This window comes from Siniperca chuatsi, linkage group LG10, assembly GCF_020085105.1.
Source record: "Siniperca chuatsi isolate FFG_IHB_CAS linkage group LG10, ASM2008510v1, whole genome shotgun sequence".
Lineage (NCBI taxonomy): Eukaryota > Metazoa > Chordata > Actinopteri > Centrarchiformes > Sinipercidae > Siniperca > Siniperca chuatsi.
The window spans coordinates 28,236,862-28,256,577 of NC_058051.1; the positions used below are offsets into that span (position 1 = coordinate 28,236,862).

Consider the following 19,716-nt stretch of genomic DNA (forward strand, 5'->3'; position numbering starts at 1 on the left):
GGAACAGAGAGGTTAAAGGGTAATACCACTGTTTTATTCCCGTCTGGGTTCTTCTCTCTGCATACACTCAGCATCCTTGTAGATATTAAGGGCTCATTTTCTTCATTTAGAAGAAGCCGCTGTCTGCATGTTGATGCTTGTTCAGTATTAAGAACACAGAGAGAAAGATCATCTATTACAGTGAAAATAGGAAACTTTCAATAATGCTGCATTAGCTCTGGAAGAAAAGTCTCAAACCCTCGAAGCTGCATGTCACCCGACATATAACATGTTTTTCCTGATTTTATGGTTTTGACATGAATTTTAAGATGTGTTCAGCACAGTAACATTGCAGGCTTAAAACAATGTATGCACACACAAACCCCCCCCCAATGCAATGACCTTCAATGCATAATGCTCTGAAGAATTTAGTAGGCCTGTATCAGAAAAACGGAGTTGAAATGATACTTAAAAGCTAGTTTTGGTTAAATTAATTGTTAAAAGCATGTTTTTAGTACATCTAAAAGAGTATTTTTAGATGTACTTTAGATAAGATTTGTCTTCAAAGAAAACGTGACTTTGTAAACTCGTCCTGGGTTGGAGGCATGGACCAAAGGCCAGGAAGAATAGTCTGAGTCTGAGAATACATTTAGATTTTTTTGGGCTAAATGACCAATTAAGATCCGACCCAAAAGATTTTGGTTTTGTACTTGCCTTTATCTGTCTCTTTCTAGCTTCAAATGTGGGTGTATTTCAGTTTTTCTTCTTCTTCTTCAGCATAACCAGGACTGTTTCAAAATGAAAAACACATTTTATGTGAATAATTACATTTAAGATTTGCTTTGCTTCGCCTAGAAAAACCCAGTTACAAAATGCATTTCTAAGAATTGTGAAGGTGTCAAATAATGTAGGTCATTAAGAGAAGACCAAAACCAACCATTTTAGTCCGTCTCTTACAACTTTTCAACTTCCCTACCCAAGCCCATTGCGGTTCCTACTGAAGAAAACATTTATTTGTCTTTATTGCAGACAATGGAAAGATGACAGGTGATGAGGAGCAACAAAAAGGTCCCCAGCTCGATTCAAACTGGGGATCATTATGGCGTCCTAACGCCTAAGCCATCGGGGGGGCCCTAAAATTCATTAAAAATGGGTCACAAACATATAGTTTCATAAAAAAGAAGGCTTAGTAATTAGCTAACACAGCTGGGCACTATAGTTTTTCGCAAACGTTACTAAACAAGAGTAAAAAGTGCATTTGTTGGGGACTATTTTCAGCAGCGGATTATTACTTGGCGCTCTAGTGAGTATTTGGGGCAGCAGGACGGTGTATGTGGCATTGAATCAAAAATACACTAGTGTGTGTGTGTTCATGGTCACCCAGTGCAACAATGTGGCTCACTAATGTGTTTTTAATAGTTTTTGGACAACAACGGAGCTCTATAGCTCAGAGGAAGAAGATACATCAGGCTTTGGATACACAGACAATACTTGTTAGTAGGATCACTTCATTGATGTTTGGTCTTTTCATGGGATTTGTGGACAATAAGAAACTTAAGACTTATCCTTAAGCGTTCATCATCATCAGTTGTTGAAGGAGGGACGTTTATTCCTCAGTATTTTCTCCTTTTCCTCAGCTGGTTCCCGACCAGCAGCTCTCTAACCTCGCAGGCTTCCTCTGTTTAAGTATCAGGGCCTTTAAAATGTATTTGTCGGATTGTAACGAGGCAGTGATGCATAAAGCTGACAAGACACAGAGCAACTGGTCTGTTTACAGCAGTGACCGTACTAATTGAAAAGATCCCATAAACTCTGAGCAGAATAGGCAATAAAACTCTTTAGTGAATTACGGCTCTGCGCTTCACTGCCCTCAATAAACTAATCAGACACTGTGTTTCCACATCGGGGCCGAGTGGGGCTTAAATGAGCAGGGGTCAATCCAAAATGTCTGTGGAACAAGATATAAAGCCCAGTTTGTTAATCTAAATCTATCGCTGCACTCACAAACCACCTCAGCAGTAGTCACATCTGCAGTGGTTCGTGGGTCCGGGTCCTGTTTGGCCCTGATGTGGAGACTAACATGATTTGGCAAATGAGTGAGGCTGCATGAAGAGCCCTGATAAGCACTGAAATGAAGACAAGAGGCAACAACACCACAGAAACATCACAACAACACAACTCTGAAAATCCTGTCAGATCTGATCATGAAAACTTTATTCATGGACGGAATTTGAAAAAAAAAATAAAATCTTTGAGAGATAAGCTACAGTTCTGAGTTGAGATACTGTTTGAGGTTTGTGGCCCCAGAATCAGGACTAAGCCCTAACTGACCTGATATTTTAAAAAACTTACCAGGAACATGCCAGGAAGCTTCTGATTGGACAGCAGCTACTGATAAAATCTGCACACCCTCATATTTCCATCGTTTAAATGGTCTGAACAACAGAGACTAAAAAACACACTTCCTTAACGAAGTATTACTCTCGCAGATGGTTTTTAACGGCTCAGTGCTGTATAATTCAAAGCTGGAAGTGTTTTGGTTTTTGTTTCACGGCATATATTAGAAAATACACAGATTTGTCTGAATATTTTTTTTTTTTTTTTGATAAATGATGCCCGTTATGAGTTTGAGACTAAGGGAAGCTAATTAAAGATCCCAGATCATCACGGCTCCGACTCTGACACACTTTAGAAAAACAGAGCAGAGTTTCTGCATTGAAGAGAAAGCTCTGTCACATTCTTACCACAATTATACAATTTAAAGTTTTATGCAAAGTTTTCCACAAAGGCCAGACAACCCTGAAATTAAAATATACAAGTTTGTAGTTGTTAGAAAGTTCTTCATCACTCATGGGCAGAGCAAAGACTTAAATTCAATGCACATATACATATAAACAACAAATGGTTCTACGACCCAAAGGAATGTCGTATCATTACCAAAATATGTACAATACATAAAGATAGTGCTGTTACCAGGGCAACACTTCTACCAGCCCCTACAAGAAATTCAACCATGGTAAAACCCTCAGTGCAGTGGGCCCTGAGGTCCACCCCATGTCATAGCCAGATTAGTCTGTTAGGGCAAAATTTTGCTGCCGGGCCCCAGCAGTGGTAATTGGGGTAATCGCCACTTCATTTAGGAATATGTATCATGTGACCACAGGACCCCTCTAAAAGACAGGGCCACAAAATTAGCAAATACTGCAAGGTCATCCTTAGTTGATATTGTACTTAAGTTGTTCAAATTCTTTAGCAAATGTGCAATTAATTAAATTCCCAAAACACAATTGACACACAGTGAATCTGAGCTCTTGGGGCATTTAGGGGTCAGGGGCCCCTGGGCAGTTGCCTGGTGGGTAATCCAGCTTTGCCCCATGATCACACCAAATTTACCTTAATCAATTACTTCTCCATGAGAAAAAAAACCCTTTTTCTAAATTGATTGATTAATTTTCTGAGCAGCAACATTAACACAATTGTTATAATAAATCTAATATAATCTAATTTGGGAAAATCACTGAAAACAATTGCCTGACTTGGTGACTGGACCCTACTGCAACAGATGCAGCACAAATTGTGTATATTTGAATTATATAGCTGTTAACATTGTTAAACGATCGCAGTTTGGTTAGGTTTACGCACCACATTATGTGGTTAGGTTTAGGAAAAGATCGCGGTTTGGGTTACGATAAGTAAGTTACGTTAGTCACAGTAAGTCATGTGACGTAACTTAAGTCAGCTTGCACAGACAACTTATACCGGCGTATTTTTGGGGAGGGCAGGTTTGAGCAGAAATGTAACCTCTGACCAGCAGCTTTCTGACTGAACTGGACCACATATTGTACCTCACATAGCTGCTGCACTTTTGACTCATTTCATGACTTGTTTGAGCAAGAAACGGGTCTAAGTTTGGCCAAAACTTACAATAACTAGGCCTAAACGACGAGTACGGTCATTAGAAAGAGTAAAAGGTACTCACTCGAGAGAAAAGCTTTTTTCTGAAAAGCTGAAACTTGTTTCTGGGGTTTTCTGTCCATATTCCAAGATTAACAAGTATATGCTCCTGTACTGGTCAGTAAAATTTGAGCACCTCGCCATTTTAAAACAGATAGAAAACAATGATTATTTTGTTAGCATTCAACAACCAGAATGTGGCTAAGCTACAGTACTGCTGCCAAAGTCTCAAGGGAGTTGTAATTGCTGAGTAGTAACAACGATGCATTTCTCTTTTTTTAAATCTTTGCAACTTTGCAATCACCTATACCATACATCTGTTTGAGGATTTTTTAAAAATTCCAGCCAGTAGTGTCTGAGGAATCATTTTTGATTTAAACATGTAGCAACATGAATTTTAATTAAAACCTTTTAAAGCTATATTTGGTGAATAAGAGTAATGTACAGGCAGAAGAAAGTTTTTACAGTGCCACCGTCTGGCTAATTGGTATAATGTTTTCAAATATCAAAACTCAAAAAAAATCAAAATCACTCCCCAATCAGACCGGTTGTGTTTCAGATATGTTTGAATGAAATTTTGCTCTTTAATTATAGCGCCCCCATCAGGCAAGGAGAGTGTAAATTCCCTGTGTGGCAGACAAGCCGTCCCCCTGGGAGCCGCAGTTCTCTTCCTTCTGCTTCACCTGAACTCGCATTCTGTTGTTGTATCACTCACAAGCTGCACATTCCCTGACAAATGAGGGTCATTATGAGTTTGAGAGCGCAGGGAGCTAATTAGAGGTCTCAGATCAGTGCTGCTGCTGCTGCGATACACTGGTGAGTACACACAGACTCCGAGCTTCAGAGGGACTTTTAAAAACATCTGCACCAGTCCACCACCATTTTTAAAATCATTATTTTTATATCTTGAATTGCTTGGTAACTTTCAGTGGAGAGTGACAGAAAAGATGGGAGAGTAGTATCATTGTTATTATAAGATAAACTTTTATTGATCTCCAGCAGGGAAATTCGGTCGTTGCAGCAGCACAAGGACTGAAATAAATACAGATAGAGAAAGTAAAAAAAGAAAGAAAAAAAGAGGTACTTAAAACTAAAATAAGAATAGAATAAAAAATAGAAACTATACATGAGCGTTGAGACAAAATTACAAGGTAAAGTGACGGTGGTGTGCTTAGAGTGAATTTACAAAACAGGAATTCTTGAATTCAATAAATGGATTTTTAAAAGGAAAAAATATTGGAAAAATAAATGTTTTTTTTTTTACACTAAATGACATTAATTTGACAGACACTTTTGTCCAAAGCAACTTACAGTAAGTGCATTTAACCTCCACAGGAACCAGAGCTAATGTCATCAAGAATTGTAAATGGATCTCTCCCAAACAAACAACTAGGAACGTGTTCAGTGCCACAACAGAAGTGTTTTTTACAATACAGATAGTGGCCTTTACGTTACGGAAACATCAACGTGAAACATACGTTCACATGACACCCAGAACACCTAGACTGCTAGACAGTTCATAAGGAAGCTCAGAAGAAAGAAACCTTAAAATAAAACTTTAAAGAAATCTTAAAGGAAACTCCGATGGAAAAGAAAGCATGAAAGAATCTTTGATTAATGGAAAAAACAAACATAGCTCAACAGAAAGCTTAAAGGGATAATTTGGATTTTTTACAGTGGGGTTGTATGAGGTACTTGTCCATAGTCAGGGCGCGCCCATCCCTTTCAAAGAAACTGGAAAATTCAGACAGAAAGTCGAAAGTTGGGTTGACAAAAACACTGAACTACGTGAGGCTGGAAATGAAAGACAGACAGACAGAAAGCTGGGAAGAAGACACGCTTTAAAGAATTTAAGAGGGACAGAAACCCCCAAAAAAGTAATCTTAAAAGAAAGCTTGAATGTTTATTCAAGCCTCAAAAGATGAAGAGTTTAAAGCTCAAAATAAATGTTGAGAAATTGAAGGAAAACAGCTTAAAATAATGAAAATTTGAAAGAAAATATAATGGAAATACATGAAAAAGAAACATGAAAAAGAAAGAGCTTAAAAAGAAAGAAAACAGAAAGCCTGGAAAAAAGTTAGAGATGGTTGAACCCAAGAAAGTAGACAGAAGACAAAAAAAACAACAACTTGAATTTGCACAAATTCATTTAGCACACATGCTGATTTGCCAACAGTGAAGTTTCTGTAGTCAGATAAGCAGAGTGAAGAGCCTGAAGCTTTCACTTTCAACATCAGTCAGAGGATTAGGAGGAAACAGAAACTCCCCCAGAGTCATTAAAGGAAAGCCAAGTCCATAAAACTCAGTTCTTTATAGTGATTTATTACATGGAGAATTACATGGAGCCTGCTGAGTATTCACTGATCTGAGAGACCCTTCAGTATCCCAAAATGTCAGCTTTCTCACAAAAATCGCTTCATTTTGTATTTCTAACCATGGATGGCTGAAATCCCATCATAAGTTTGGTGTGTTTCAATGCCTGTAGAGTCTGTGAGAACCACTTCAAACCGATCAAATCAGATCAAATCATGTCTCGACAGCTAGAACTATATATGTATTCCAGCCATACTATATATACATAATTCCAAGGGATACTGGTGTGGGGTTTCCCCTTTGGACTGGAAACCCTAAAATGCACATATGTGTGACTGGTTATCTGTCTGTGTGTCAGCTCTGTGATAGACAGGTGACCTGTCGCTCGCCCAATGTGAGCCGGGCAGCGCTGCCTCCTAAAAACTGCTTTTATATAGCCTACTATTAATTTACAACAGCAAATACATTTGAAAGAAATGTAATGCTGCACCGATAACATTTATTCATCGTGTGACGTGCAATGTCAAAATGTTATTAATGAATCTGCAAAGTTGCAAAATGTTTAAACTAACATACCTGCAAAACCTGGCAACATATTTCATTTGTTTCCCCTTTATATAGCCACTCACAGCAACATGTATTATGGTTATGTTTAGGCAGGGTTGGAGCGCAGATAGGCTCCACCCCTCCAATCCTACACTGGATAAGCTGATATAGATAATGGATGGATAGATCCAGTGGTTCGGTTTCTTATTTACTAGAGAGACATTTTTAAAACCAGTCCAAGATTGTGAAACACAAGCTTTACCTAAACTCATAAAACATCATACAAGTCTTCAATTTCTGCAGAATTATCAGCTCTCTTATATGAGCAGTTTTTGTCGTTCCATGCACAGCCACCAGTTTTGGTGTTATGTGGGTTCCAGCTGCCAGCTGTATGTGAAAACAGTATAAACTGCTGAGTGGAGCGCTGTCCATTAGCTCGGCCCCATCAGCTAGCTTAGCTCTTTACTGCCCCTTCACCCTCATAAATCCATCCAGCAGACTTTTCTGCCTCCTCATCAGAGAACATCCAATCTGAGCAGGGTGGAGGCTTCTGGCTGCTCATCTTATTCTTCTTACAGCTTTTATATTATTAGCTTGGGTCTAACAAACACAAGAGGTAAGCTTTTTTTTGGTCTGTCTTTTTGGATTGGTCTGCTTTCTTTTTGTAAAACAGTCAAACTCAGTTACCTATTAGCCAAATTACAAGCTTTTCTGAACTACAGTTAATTATAAAAGCGTTTTTAAAGTTTCTCACAGAATCCAAAGCAGTGGTGGGTCAAATAGGCCCTGTTTATACCTGGCATTAACACGCGTCTTGGGTGATCAGCTCCAAGTATGTAAGTTCACACCTGGCATTAGAATACGTCTGCAGTGCGACTTGTGATCGGATCTCACTTCCCCGCTCTGTATGCAAATAAATATGTACATCAGTTGTTTTTAACCTAAATTTGATAAATTTAATCAGACCACAAATGAGACAAGAATTAGGTTTGAAAAACGATATTCGGCGCCGGGCCTCACTGATTACTGTACAAAAGCACAAATCCATTTTGCCTGTTGTGGCTTCTTCTTGTTTTGCACTTTAAAATGACGCCGCGTACACACTGCTAAAAGAATGTCGCCATCTGCAGCCCAGACCACCTCCAAATGTGGTCAAGCGTCTTGGGTGCATTCATACCTGTACATAGAGCTGTCCAGTTGTGTTCAGAGCCCCCGGGACGCATGTTAATGCCGGGTGTAAACAGGGCTTTAGAGAAAAACGTTCTCATCTCCTCTGCCGATGTGTGAAGTCTTACGTGCAACTCATATCAGCGGTGCCATTTGACACCCATAGAACAAGTTATACAGACAGAAGTAGTGAAGGTACTGATCTGAGGAATGAATGTGATAAAAAGATTTGTTGTCAGGTGTTGATGTTGGAAAATCGGATAACAGCACATCCTGACGAGTTGTCACACACCCCGCTTGCCTATATTTTTTATTACAAATTTTGTTTCATTGTAGCAAAATAAGTGTGTGGGGACTATCGAATCCCTAAATTTAATTTAATTTTTTCCACCTTTATTTATTCAGGGGGGAGTTTCACTGAGAGCAATGCTCTCTTTTTCCGGAGCTCCCTGATAACATTCATACACAACCACAGTCTGATCGACTGGCCCCATAGCAGCTCCACTGTAGCAGTTGGGGTTAAGGGCCTTGTTCAAGGGACCCTCAGCAGTGGTAATGAGGGAGGGGCAAGCGTTGCTTTTCACTTTCCCCACCAAATTAAACTCAAGTTTGTTTTTTTTTTAAATAAATGCATTATAATGATGTGCAAAGTGTAAGTTAGGCACCAATATACACTTATATTAGTATTGAAAGGGTGCACACGTACTCATCCACACATTATACCTTTAGATAACAGCCAGGGATATGTGTAAAGACAGTTTATACATGCATGTATACATTACATTGTAAAAGACAAAAAACTAATTGTTGAAAAAATAAACACTACAATACTTGACTTCACTGTCCTAGAGGCAATAATGTTTAATTTTTAACACCGTTATAAATATAATTTCTCACAGCAGAGGGCTGTAGGTGGATAAAACAACACAGGAAGACAAGGCAAACTGCAGAGTGTGAAGACACACCGTGTCTGCGAGACTGAGAGGACAACAGCACTGAGGATAGATGGATAAGACACAGAATACAAAGAAATAAAGAAGCCAGAATCTCGAGGGCTACCAGCTGAACCTGATGATATTGTACATAAAACTGAAGGTTTGATTTGAATAACTGCCTGCTTGTTGTCTCTGTAAATCTGTGATTGTTTTCTCTGAAACAGTCCTGGGAACACAGATGGATTTCAGGAATCTGCTCACTCCACAGGAATTGAGTTTCTTCGCCTGCTGTCACTATTAAAAAAACTAAATGATTCTAACAGTAAATAATCCATTTAGAAAAATAAAAAAAGTTAATGATTCAGTATTATAACGCAAAAGTAGCCTTTAATGATAATTTTGAGATAATTTGGCTGATCTGAGCAATGACTTATGACAAAATATTCTATTTAACAATAGCATTTATTTATTTATTTATTTCTGATATGAGAGTTCTTCATTTAACTTTTTTTAGGACTATTCTGTGAAAGTCATATCAACATGAATAAATGGCAAGTTTCAAGTGAGAACAATAAAATACTGTGTGAAAATAGAAGACCAAAAGTCTAAAGCCTCTCTGAAGGCTGCTATGGAGATTACACACCACAGTATGAAAGTGTTGAACAGAATAAACAATATGCTGATAATTTAACCATTTTCAGATCCTAGTGGAGCTAAAAATGTAAAGGGCTCATCCTGTGGGGAGCATGAACATGCTCAGCACCATGATAATCTCAGTGCTCATTAGCTTTGATATTGATTGTGTACAAGTAAAAATGTATCTTGAACCAAGATGTTGTTCAATTGTATGTTTTGGCCTGGAAAAAAAAACAAAAAAAAAACACATCTGGGGTCACCAAAAACAGTATGATTCATCTTCTGGACACCATGAATATTCACAGAAAAAAATTTGTGGAAATCTGAAGAGTAATTGTTGCTGATATGTTGGTCTGGATGGACAGAGATGGAAAGACCTACATTGTCAAATTGACATATTTTAGATGATAGGTGTATCATTTTATATTCTTTTCCTCCAAACTTAACAAGGCTCCAAACAATAGCTTAGCTGCAGTTTATTTTGGGTTCAACTAAGCTAGAACTTGACGGCTTTAAAATGCAGGTTCAGTTAAAAAGCAGCTAAACTGTACGTATGATGAAGTTACCTAATAAGCTCCGCCCCACAGGTGATTCAGAGGAATGCCGCAGAATAATGTTGTACTCCATTATTATGAGAAAATAGGAATTAAGGAAAAGTGGTAGAAATCTGTAAATATTTGCCCTTTTACTGAACACTCTGACCTTAGACCTCAGTTAAAGGTTCAGAAGGTAACTTTTATAAAAATAACTTTTTGGCATATTTGCTGAAACTGTCACTATATCCTGACAGTAGTACATGAGACAGATAATCTGTGAAAAAATAAAATCAGGTTCTTCTGGCTCCTCCTAGTGCTCCTAATGTCATTTGCAAGAATCCATTGCGCCCGAACGAAAACAACAAATCAGAGACAGGCGGAGTCTCTAATGCAGTGTCCGTCACTGCTCTTGCACACGGTGAGCAGCCCCCCTCCCCCGAGCATGCTCTCACTCAAGCTCAACATCTTCAGGAGTTTTGCAAACACAATGGCTGAGAAACACTCACCAGGGATGAGGTTTCGCAGGGCAACCGGCTCCTTCTGCTGCCTTACGAAGCCGTGGGTCTGGTGGGAAGCAGAGAGAGACGTGGAAGGTTTTCCATTGTGTATGTTCAGTTGTTGCCTACTACATCTTTAATCCAGGTCTGCAGCAAGTTTTACTTACTAAACCTCAGATACAGTGAATTCTAGTGGCATTTAGGTAATGCCTGCAGGATACAGCAGCTGGGATTAGACTAAACCACGGTGCAGTTTAAACCGCAGCTTTAGTTTCTGAGGACACAACAATGAGGATTAAGAGACCACATGATTTTGTTCCAAAGCTAAGCTAGCGACATATTTGGTATTCTTGCAGATCCTGACCAGATCCCTCCAAAGCCACTCCCCCAAAACACATTTTCATGCACAATGAGTGCACGCATGTAAGCAGGTAGGTAGGAAGACAGGCAGGTAGGCCAGCCAGTCATTTATAAACAAGCCTGTGACAGATACTGGATTTAAAAAAAAAAAAAAAAAAATGTTTTTCAGAGCATTTGATTTATTGATTGCTGTCGGGATATAAAGAGAATCTCAACAAACATAACAAAACTGCTTCTGAAACACATAACACATTACCTACCCTAGCTTTAACTGTGTTTGTAGAAATGGCAAAAATCTAATTTTCCAGCAACACAGATAAATCAATGATACACAAGTCCCGTTTCTCTTCTCTGTGCACATCAGGTGGGTTGAAAGAAAGCAGGAGTTTGGCTGCACACGAGATTCGCCACCATAACAGGGAAGATGTCTCTTTACAGTTTCTGCTCTTTTTTTGATAACTGCAGTCTTTCACTGCTCATTATGCTCAGTTGGAGACGAGAGAAGAACAGAAAGCCTAGTAACTTAGTGTTAATGTTAAGATTAGATATGCCTCTGAAGGCTTGTGTGTGTGTGTGTGTGTGTGTGTGTGTGTGTGTGTGTGTGTTCACATACTTCTGTCTTTATGAGGACAGGTTTTAGTTTTAGTCCTTCAGAGTATTTCAGAGTTAAGTTTTGGAAAGAGAGGGCTCATTGAAGATTAAGACTGTTAGGGGTTATGGTTAGAATTAGAGCTACAACTCATGATTATTTTCATTTATCGATTAATCTGCTGATTATTTTCTTAAAGCAATTAATCATTCGGCCTATAAGATGTCAGAAAAGTGAAAAATCCCGTTCATAATTTCCTAAAGCTGAAGATGACATCTTTAAACTGCTCATTTTGTCAGACAAGCAGTCCAAAACCCCACAATATCCATTATCAAAATAATTGATTACTTTTCTATTGATTAATCAACAAATCGTTTCAGCTCTGATTTTCACTATTGATTAATCTGGTTTATTTTTTCTATGAATCAAATAATTGTCAATAAAATGTCCAAAATTGTGAAAAATCTCCATAACAATTTCCTATATAGACAAAAGGTAACAAATTCCATTTGCTTGTCCTGTTGACCAACGGTCCAAAATCCATTTCCAAGATATTCAATTTACATTTAATAATTTTTACTTTAAAAAAAGCTGGAATTAATTCTTGTTTTTGTTTGCCATTTTTATGTGGAAAATGTCTGAAACGAGTAATACATTTGTTTTTAGCTGTATTTCTCTCTTCCTGATAATTGTTCTTGTAACTCTGTAAGTACATTGAGAGAAATGAAAAAACTGAGTGAATTTCCTTGTATGTGAACATGTACTTGGCCAAAGAAGCTGATTCTGACTGAATATTGTTGGTGCTAATTTTATAATGATGATGATAGAATTAGGTTTAGGCTAATGTTAAGGGTAAGGGGGCTAGGGCTGTATTATGCCAAAGAGAGTCCTCACAAGTATAGAGGTCCAAATGTGTGTGTGCATGAGCGTGTGTGTGTGCGTGTGTGTATGTATGGTTCGTCTAAGGAGTGGGAGTTTGTGCAGCATGGCAGCTGCCATGTTCACTTTCTGTTGTTTAGTCACATGCTGTTCCAAGTGCGCGCACACACAAAATAAGTCTCCACACAAACAATATCACAGCGAACACCCTACTGTACAAACTATACACATACTGTCTGGTACAAGCGCACACACACACACACACACACAAACATATCGTGCAGCTGACTGGCCCTCGAAAGCTCATTGTCTCAACAACCGATTCACAAAGACACCCTGAAATAAACAATGAACACAGAAGATAGAGCGAGGTATAGAGACATATGAGGATAAAAGAGACTTCCAGAGAAGAGTATGGCTGGGAGTCCAAAGGGGAAGGGATAGGGGGAGGGCAGGGGGAGGATGTGGGATCACTTTAATCCCATTATAACGTTTATATTAAGAGGAGTAATTACTCAACCCTTCATTAGTATTTTGCTATTCCTGAGACTCGCTAGAGGGCCGAGAGGACTAAGGAGTAAAGCCACAGAGATGCTGAAGCCGTCCACACAGACAAAACGACGGCAGTGTTACGTGTGTGAGTGGAAGAAATAATAATTTTTAAGACAAACAGCAAACTATGTACTTCTGTTTGTCAAGGCTGTGTTGGTGGAATAGTGTTGTGTGGCATGTCTAGCAGTGGTGTAGCGATGTCCTGGTAGGTGGGTATACTGTGGCTTAAGCCGCCCGCAGTTAATGCCATAGATACCCGAAAGATTGTAACATGATCGGCTGCAGCCTTGCTCTGCAAGATGGACAGGGATATGTATCTTTGGCTATTTTTAGGTAGGTATAAGGCAAATCCCCCTGCTCAGAGGTGTACGTTGTTTATCTGCGTATATGCACCACTACACTTCTGGGGTCTAGTCTTTTAGGTTTTAATAATTTTAAGATGTATTCCCAACTTTAGCAGCTCTCTGACCAGCAGTCAGTGTCAACACCAAAAATGGGCCCACTAGGCTTGTTTTGGTGTATTATGAGTTTGATATGCTGACATGTTTTGGTCCTGCTGTTGGGCTAAGACATTTTGGCTGTCTGGGACAGCTTCTTTAATTTTTTGGACTCTATATTGCGACCATCTTGAACACATCTGTATCATTTTAAAAACCCTTGAGCCTAATGGTTACATGTTGGACCAATCAGAGAGCTCCTGGAATCGTTAAGATGATAACGTAACTCAAGGCATTGAACAAATCAAATGAAGCACAATTATGAAACGGCATGGCCTCACTTTAAATTTATCCAGAAAATTATTTTTGGTGGATAGTCTAGGATCAATTTGATGTTTCTAGAACAGCCGCCATGTTTTCCTCATTGGAAATTAGGAGTAAACACCTATACCAGCTAATTTGTCCATTCAGGTCTGGCAAAAGGAGAGATATTTTAAATCATTGAATACTTTACTGTTTACTGATCTATTGAGGATGCTTAAAATAATGACTGGGCTGATCATATATGCCTGTTGAGCCTTGCCAGACAACAACAAAAGCAAAAAATATGGGCAGTAATTGCTATGCTAGGTGGCCACAACTTTACTCAAAGTTATTTTTGCTTCAAACAATCCCTAACCTTGCCTAGTCACTCTTGTTTTTAACCATTTGCACAAAGTCACAGCAATTTGGGTAAATCTTACAGAGGTTAGAAGCTTAGGAAAGTAGAATTTCTTCTGAGGATGAGAGAGAAAAAGAGTGACTAGAGGCAGGGGAGATGTAGAGATGTAGAAGAGAAGGGTTTAATTCAGCAGGGAGAAGGTAACATGAGGAACGTCTTAAAAGACAAGAGCGACTTACACTGCACATAACGTTTTAATCTCAAAGAAAAGCTGATCGAGCATAGAGACTCCTTTTTTCCCCAGCAACACCTTGCTTTACATTCCTATACTAACACATTCATACCTGGAAGGCTCCCAGAACAGTGCTGAATGATTGTTTGATATCGCACCCGTCTTGCCAAAATATCTGTGGGTGCCTTTATGTGTGTAGGTGTAGATATACAACAATATTAGATAAAAGTGGAAGGAACACTGATTTTTGAGTCAATAAAAAGCCTTAAAAAAAGGTTATCTAGGGACATAGCAAAAAGAGTATTTACTTCAATGATGGCAGAAATATCTCCTGAAATTACTCTTATTTTACTCAATATTTTAAAAGAAATTAGCAGTTTTTTTCATACCCTGCAAAATCACTGTATCAACGGATTCTATGACTATGTCTAATGTGAAAACTGAAAACTCGCTGGGAGTGACAAACCCACAAAAGAATTATCACCCAAGTCTGCAGTATCTCTCATTTTTTGTCTCTTTTAGCTCTTGGTTTTGGTTTTACTGCTAAGGAGCTAGATATTTTTCTCCGGATTTGGTAGAGACCAAACCAGAGGTAAAGGGAGAGTGAATATTAGACTTACATTCATCAGGTGGCCACAAGCACCTCTCCAGTTGGATGATAAAGTTATTCTGTCTGCTGGATGTGTATGATAACACATTTGCCATAACAACATTATAAAAGGTTAATATGCCAGATGTTGTGTTTACAGCTGCTGACTCTAAGTGGTCAAAACAATCAATTAATGCAAAAGTCATGTAAAAGAACACTTAAACTCATATCAAACTAACTTACCATTTCCAAAGCTACACTGGCACTTCTTTTCCCCAAGTGGCAACAAACAGCTGTTTAAAGTCTTTCAAACTGTAGAAAAGTTGGCTAAAGGCAGGACCATGCTTCACTCAGGGTTGTACAGCTTTCTCACATACAACAGACAGGTGACGTTAAGTTATTTGTGCCATTTAACATCAGCAGTATAACCAACAGACTTCAATATTTATCACCACTTTACATGAAAACTCTATAGCTTAAACAAATGATCCAAATCATAACCATAGGATCTTCAACCCAATACAGTTCCCCCCTCACACATGGTCTATCCCATGACATCAGCAAGGGCATAAAAACAGGAAGTGTTTGGCTCCTGTCCCATTTGCCTCCTGGACATGCAAGAAAAGGTAAATTAGAAAAGAGAAAAGTCTGAACTCAACTGATTGAACAACACTTGTCTTGCTATAGACAAACAAGCATGGTTACTTATGTGATTTGTAAGAGATGGAAATGGGGGCAAATGGTGCGCTGTCACCCATTTTGTTACTAATGTCATTTAACTGTCCATTAACAGTAGTCCTCTGCTGTTGATGCCTCACAAATTCAACTGAAGTGAAATAGGGAAAGATTTTGGTATATTCCTCCTCTCAGACCTTTGTCATGGCGCTCAATAAATCTGGGCCTGGCTTGTCTGTCTAAACAGTTGAAACTCTCAGTAAATCCATCAGTCACTGTCTGAGGGCTGATTGATGTTTCCACCGGGGGACTCTGTGATTGAGAGCCACTGCTGGCTCACAGCACTGATCCCATATTAAACTCTGTGGACTTGTTGTACTGCACTATAAATAATTCAAGTTATGCTACTTTATCAACAGCACTTCATGTACTCCTTAAAAATGAAATGAGATGTAAGAAAAGATAGAGAATGATGAGACAAGATCTAAACACAATAGAGGCTTCACAGTTGAATCACATCAATCGAGCAGGATTGAGGCCAGCATGGAGGTCCTCTGTAGGACTGCTGTACACAAAATGGCTTTATGTGTATTACAGCCTCAAGAACTGTCAAAGTAGGCCTATTCTGTAACTTGTTGAGTCAGCTTACCAATAAGTAGACTTTAGGTTAGGGTGTACTTGTTGTCATTCTCCAAAACATTTTTTAGTAGCAAATTTGCCTGTGGCCTAACTTGGTTTTCACAATGGTCTAATACGGCCTCAAAATGTAGCTAAATTAGCACAAACTCAAAGATTACAGAGAGAGCGCAGCATATGTCCTCGACCAGAAGCGAACCGGGGACGCCCCTAGCTGCTTCAGTGCATCAGGAATACCTGTACTCAGCCATCCTTATAGCAACAACATTTACAGGCTATACGAAGAAAAGTGAAAATACTGTAAGTACTTCAGTACATATAGAACCTGAGATTTCAACAGTCGGCACGTTTACATGCACTTAAGTAACAGGGTAACAGTCGGCTTTCTCCGATAATCTGATTTCTTAACTGACAGTTAAATGAAAAATCTGGTTTCCCTAATTGGGGGTAGGGGATAGATTTCTCGAACGCAGATTTCTCTGCCATATAGTAACCAGATTTTTACAAGCCTGCATGTTTAGGACAAAGACAACAGACAGGCAAAGTTACAGCGGAGTGGCTGGATAAAGGAGAGATAATTACACCTAGCAGTGTGTCCTCGTATTTAAAATAGTTCCATCCAAAGTCCGACTAAACTTGAAACTAACATAAAGTAGCCTCCAGAAAGTCTAAATAGGTCAGTCCCCCCCCACCGAACATTTAAATATTTGTTAAATTCACATCTTCACGCTATGAGGAAGATCTCCTGTCTGTCTGTCTGCCTGCCTGCCTCCTCTCTCCACGCTGTCAGTCAGTCTTCTGTCAAAACAGTTGAATAAGCAAGTCATGCTTTCAAAAGCAGGTCTGTGGTGGAGAAATCTGATTATTGACCCGCTTCATGTATATGGTTTTTACTGTAATCAGGTTCCTTAAGGGCATGTAAACGCACCGTGCTACTTCAAAGATAACACCACTCCAAAGATTATGTGGGGTTTCAGTTGTAAATGGTTATGGTCTGGGTGATGGTTGGGTTCAGGTGTGACAATCTAATGAAAAAGATGGGGTTTGTATGCCGAAGACCTGCCTGAGAGGCTGAAGTATGAGCAAAACATACAGCATATAATGCTGACTGACGCTTGTATCCTCTGTGTTTCACAGATATTGAAAGACAAACTTCAGGTAGGAATTACAGTACAATTTCATTTTGGTTTTCCTTTCACTTGTTTCAGAATCAGAACTACTTCCTAAGCTAGTCACTAACCATTACCATTTCTTAGCCAGGTAATAGAATGTAATGTCTGTTTAGTTTCCGTAACTTAAAACTGAAGCAGGAGAGCCTGAGAGCCTCCAGTTTCTTAGATTTAAACTGAAGCTGATTAATGCCTGAATACTCTGACAGGATGATGAACTCAGCCACTGTTCAGGAGGAGAAGCTACCTTAGACTGATCTACCTTTAACTAATCTATAACGCTTTGTTTGGGCTACTTGTTTCACAGACTGCTCGAGGCCTTGTTTATGACGCTGCCATTGAAGCCACAGTCTTAATGATGAGGAAAATCTGGCTCAGGGGAATCCCATTGTAGAGCTTTCTTGTACATTAAGCAACTTCTGTCCAGGAAATTTACTTCACACCTAACGTGTTAAAGACTGCTACAAAGTAAACAAAGGTCAAATGTACTGCCATATAGAGAACAGACTAGCTAGCTAGCTACCCGCTCTTGAACTAGCATCTGTATTTTCTCCAAAGCAAGTTTTTCCCCCTGTTTCTTTTAGTCTCTCTGAAAAGCTGAAGCTTGTTCCTGGGGTCTACTGTCCATATTTGAAGCTTAATTGGCATATACTACTGTACTGGATAGTAGAATTTGAACACTTTATAATTTCAACCACAATAAAATGATGATAACCTTGTCTAATTGTCGTGGTTTGAGCGGTTTCCAGTAGATGTGAAAAGTGAAGTGAAAATTCGTCATCTTTGTATAATTCCTTTCGAAAAAAAAACTTTCTGAGATAGTGTTGGCACACATTCCAAGAAGCTAATAGATTGTGATTGAGACATAAGTATCCATTTTAAATCACAATAATTGTCCTCCCTTAAGAGTAACTGTACGTACCATCTGCGGCCCCAATATTAACCCCAGCCTCCTTCCCAAAACTCCCTCATCCTTTCAATTATTTAGCTTCAGCAATGAATTACTCTTCCAATCTCAGTCTCCAAAAACGGCAACAGTCTCATTATGATTTTAATGGGCCAGCTACAAGAAGGATGAGAGAGAAGATGAAGATGATGGAGAACTGGATGGGTGGAAGGCTATTTTTACTGTCACATATGCTTTGCTATTTTTGGTGATAGATATTTTTGCTTCTTTGGAGAATTTCCTATCAGCAGTTTGGTTTCAAATCTTCAATTTGAAAACTACTCTAATACAGCTCACAGTTAAACCAGGGTAAAATACTTTTAAAAGGACACCACATGGCATAGTAGCATTTCTGCATTAAACCTGATACATTTAACATAGTCGCTAAACAAATGAATGGGTCTGTTCACATAAATCACAAACACATTTCCCACTTACCAATGATGGTAGTTTTGACTTTGTTTGCTAAAGTCTACTGCCAACCTGGTGGCAGAGAAAAATATGGAAAATACTTTTTTTTTTTTTTATCCATTTGTGATGGACCCCTTTGGGGTGTCACACTGATCCGTGAAAGGGGCAGCGTGGCTGCAGGCTTTCATTTCAACCAAGCAAGAGCACACCTGATACAACACATCAACTGTGTGAAGACAGTTCGGTTGATTGAATGAGTCGAGTCAGGTGTGCTCCTGCATGGCTGGAATGAAAACCTGCAGCCACACCGGCCCTTTGCGGATCAGTTTGACACCACTTTCTAAATAAACTTGATTTTCTTTAAAAAGTTAGTGGTTGGTAGATTTCTTTAAAAAACAAGACTAAATATGTATGCTAGACCGGTTGTTTTCAGTTTTCATGTATTCCTGATCCAAATATGTACAAAGTTTGCTATCATAAAGTTAGCATATTCCTTGAATATAAACATGTTTGTCCAAGTTTGTCACAATTTACTTTCAAAATTCACAGTTGATCATAAAAATAGATCTTTATGCTTTCATGGTGTCCTTGAATGTGTAACCTGTGGCATTTAGCAGCCGTGACTAGCATTGTCAACATCAGCTTAACTGTTGTTAATTGCGTGGTGTTTCAATGGTATTCTCTAGGACTTGTACCTAAACGACAAAATACGTTGCTTGTCAGTGTCTTTCAAAATGACCTGTGTGAGTGTTTTCTGATCTGCTTCTTCTATGGTTAAGGTCTGGTTAAGTTTAGGCAATTAGATCCGGCCTACATGGTTAAGGAAAGACCTTCATTGTTATAAGAAACTGCTGATTGCTTGTACACGACTGGACGTGAGCAACCCGTTCTCACTCACAAGTCAGGTGACGTAGTATAAAGAGTGCGAAAAGTCCGTGTAGGGACAAGGTTGGGGTGACTGGATGTTCAAACACAGGACTTTTACCCAGGAAAGTCTGTTCATTTCCCGTGTGAGAC

General features: G+C 39.0%; 1 protein-coding gene across 3 annotated transcripts in view; it reads right to left on the reverse strand.

The window, feature by feature from the left end:
* xkr7 (XK, Kell blood group complex subunit-related family, member 7) overlaps positions 1-18,922 on the reverse strand; it is an 83,726-nt gene extending 64,804 nt beyond the window's left edge. Inside the window, exons 1-3 of one of the 3 annotated variants that reach the window (XM_044210109.1) lie at positions 18,727-18,922; positions 10,573-10,630; positions 694-767 (exon numbers count right to left, since the gene is read on the reverse strand). The gene's annotated coding sequence lies outside the window, so the exon portion shown is untranslated. The remainder of the gene's footprint in view (positions 1-693; positions 768-10,572; positions 10,631-18,726) is intronic. The other 2 variants (XM_044210110.1, XM_044210111.1) reach the window with 2 other exon arrangements.
* Positions 18,923-19,716: the final 794 nt, after the last annotated feature.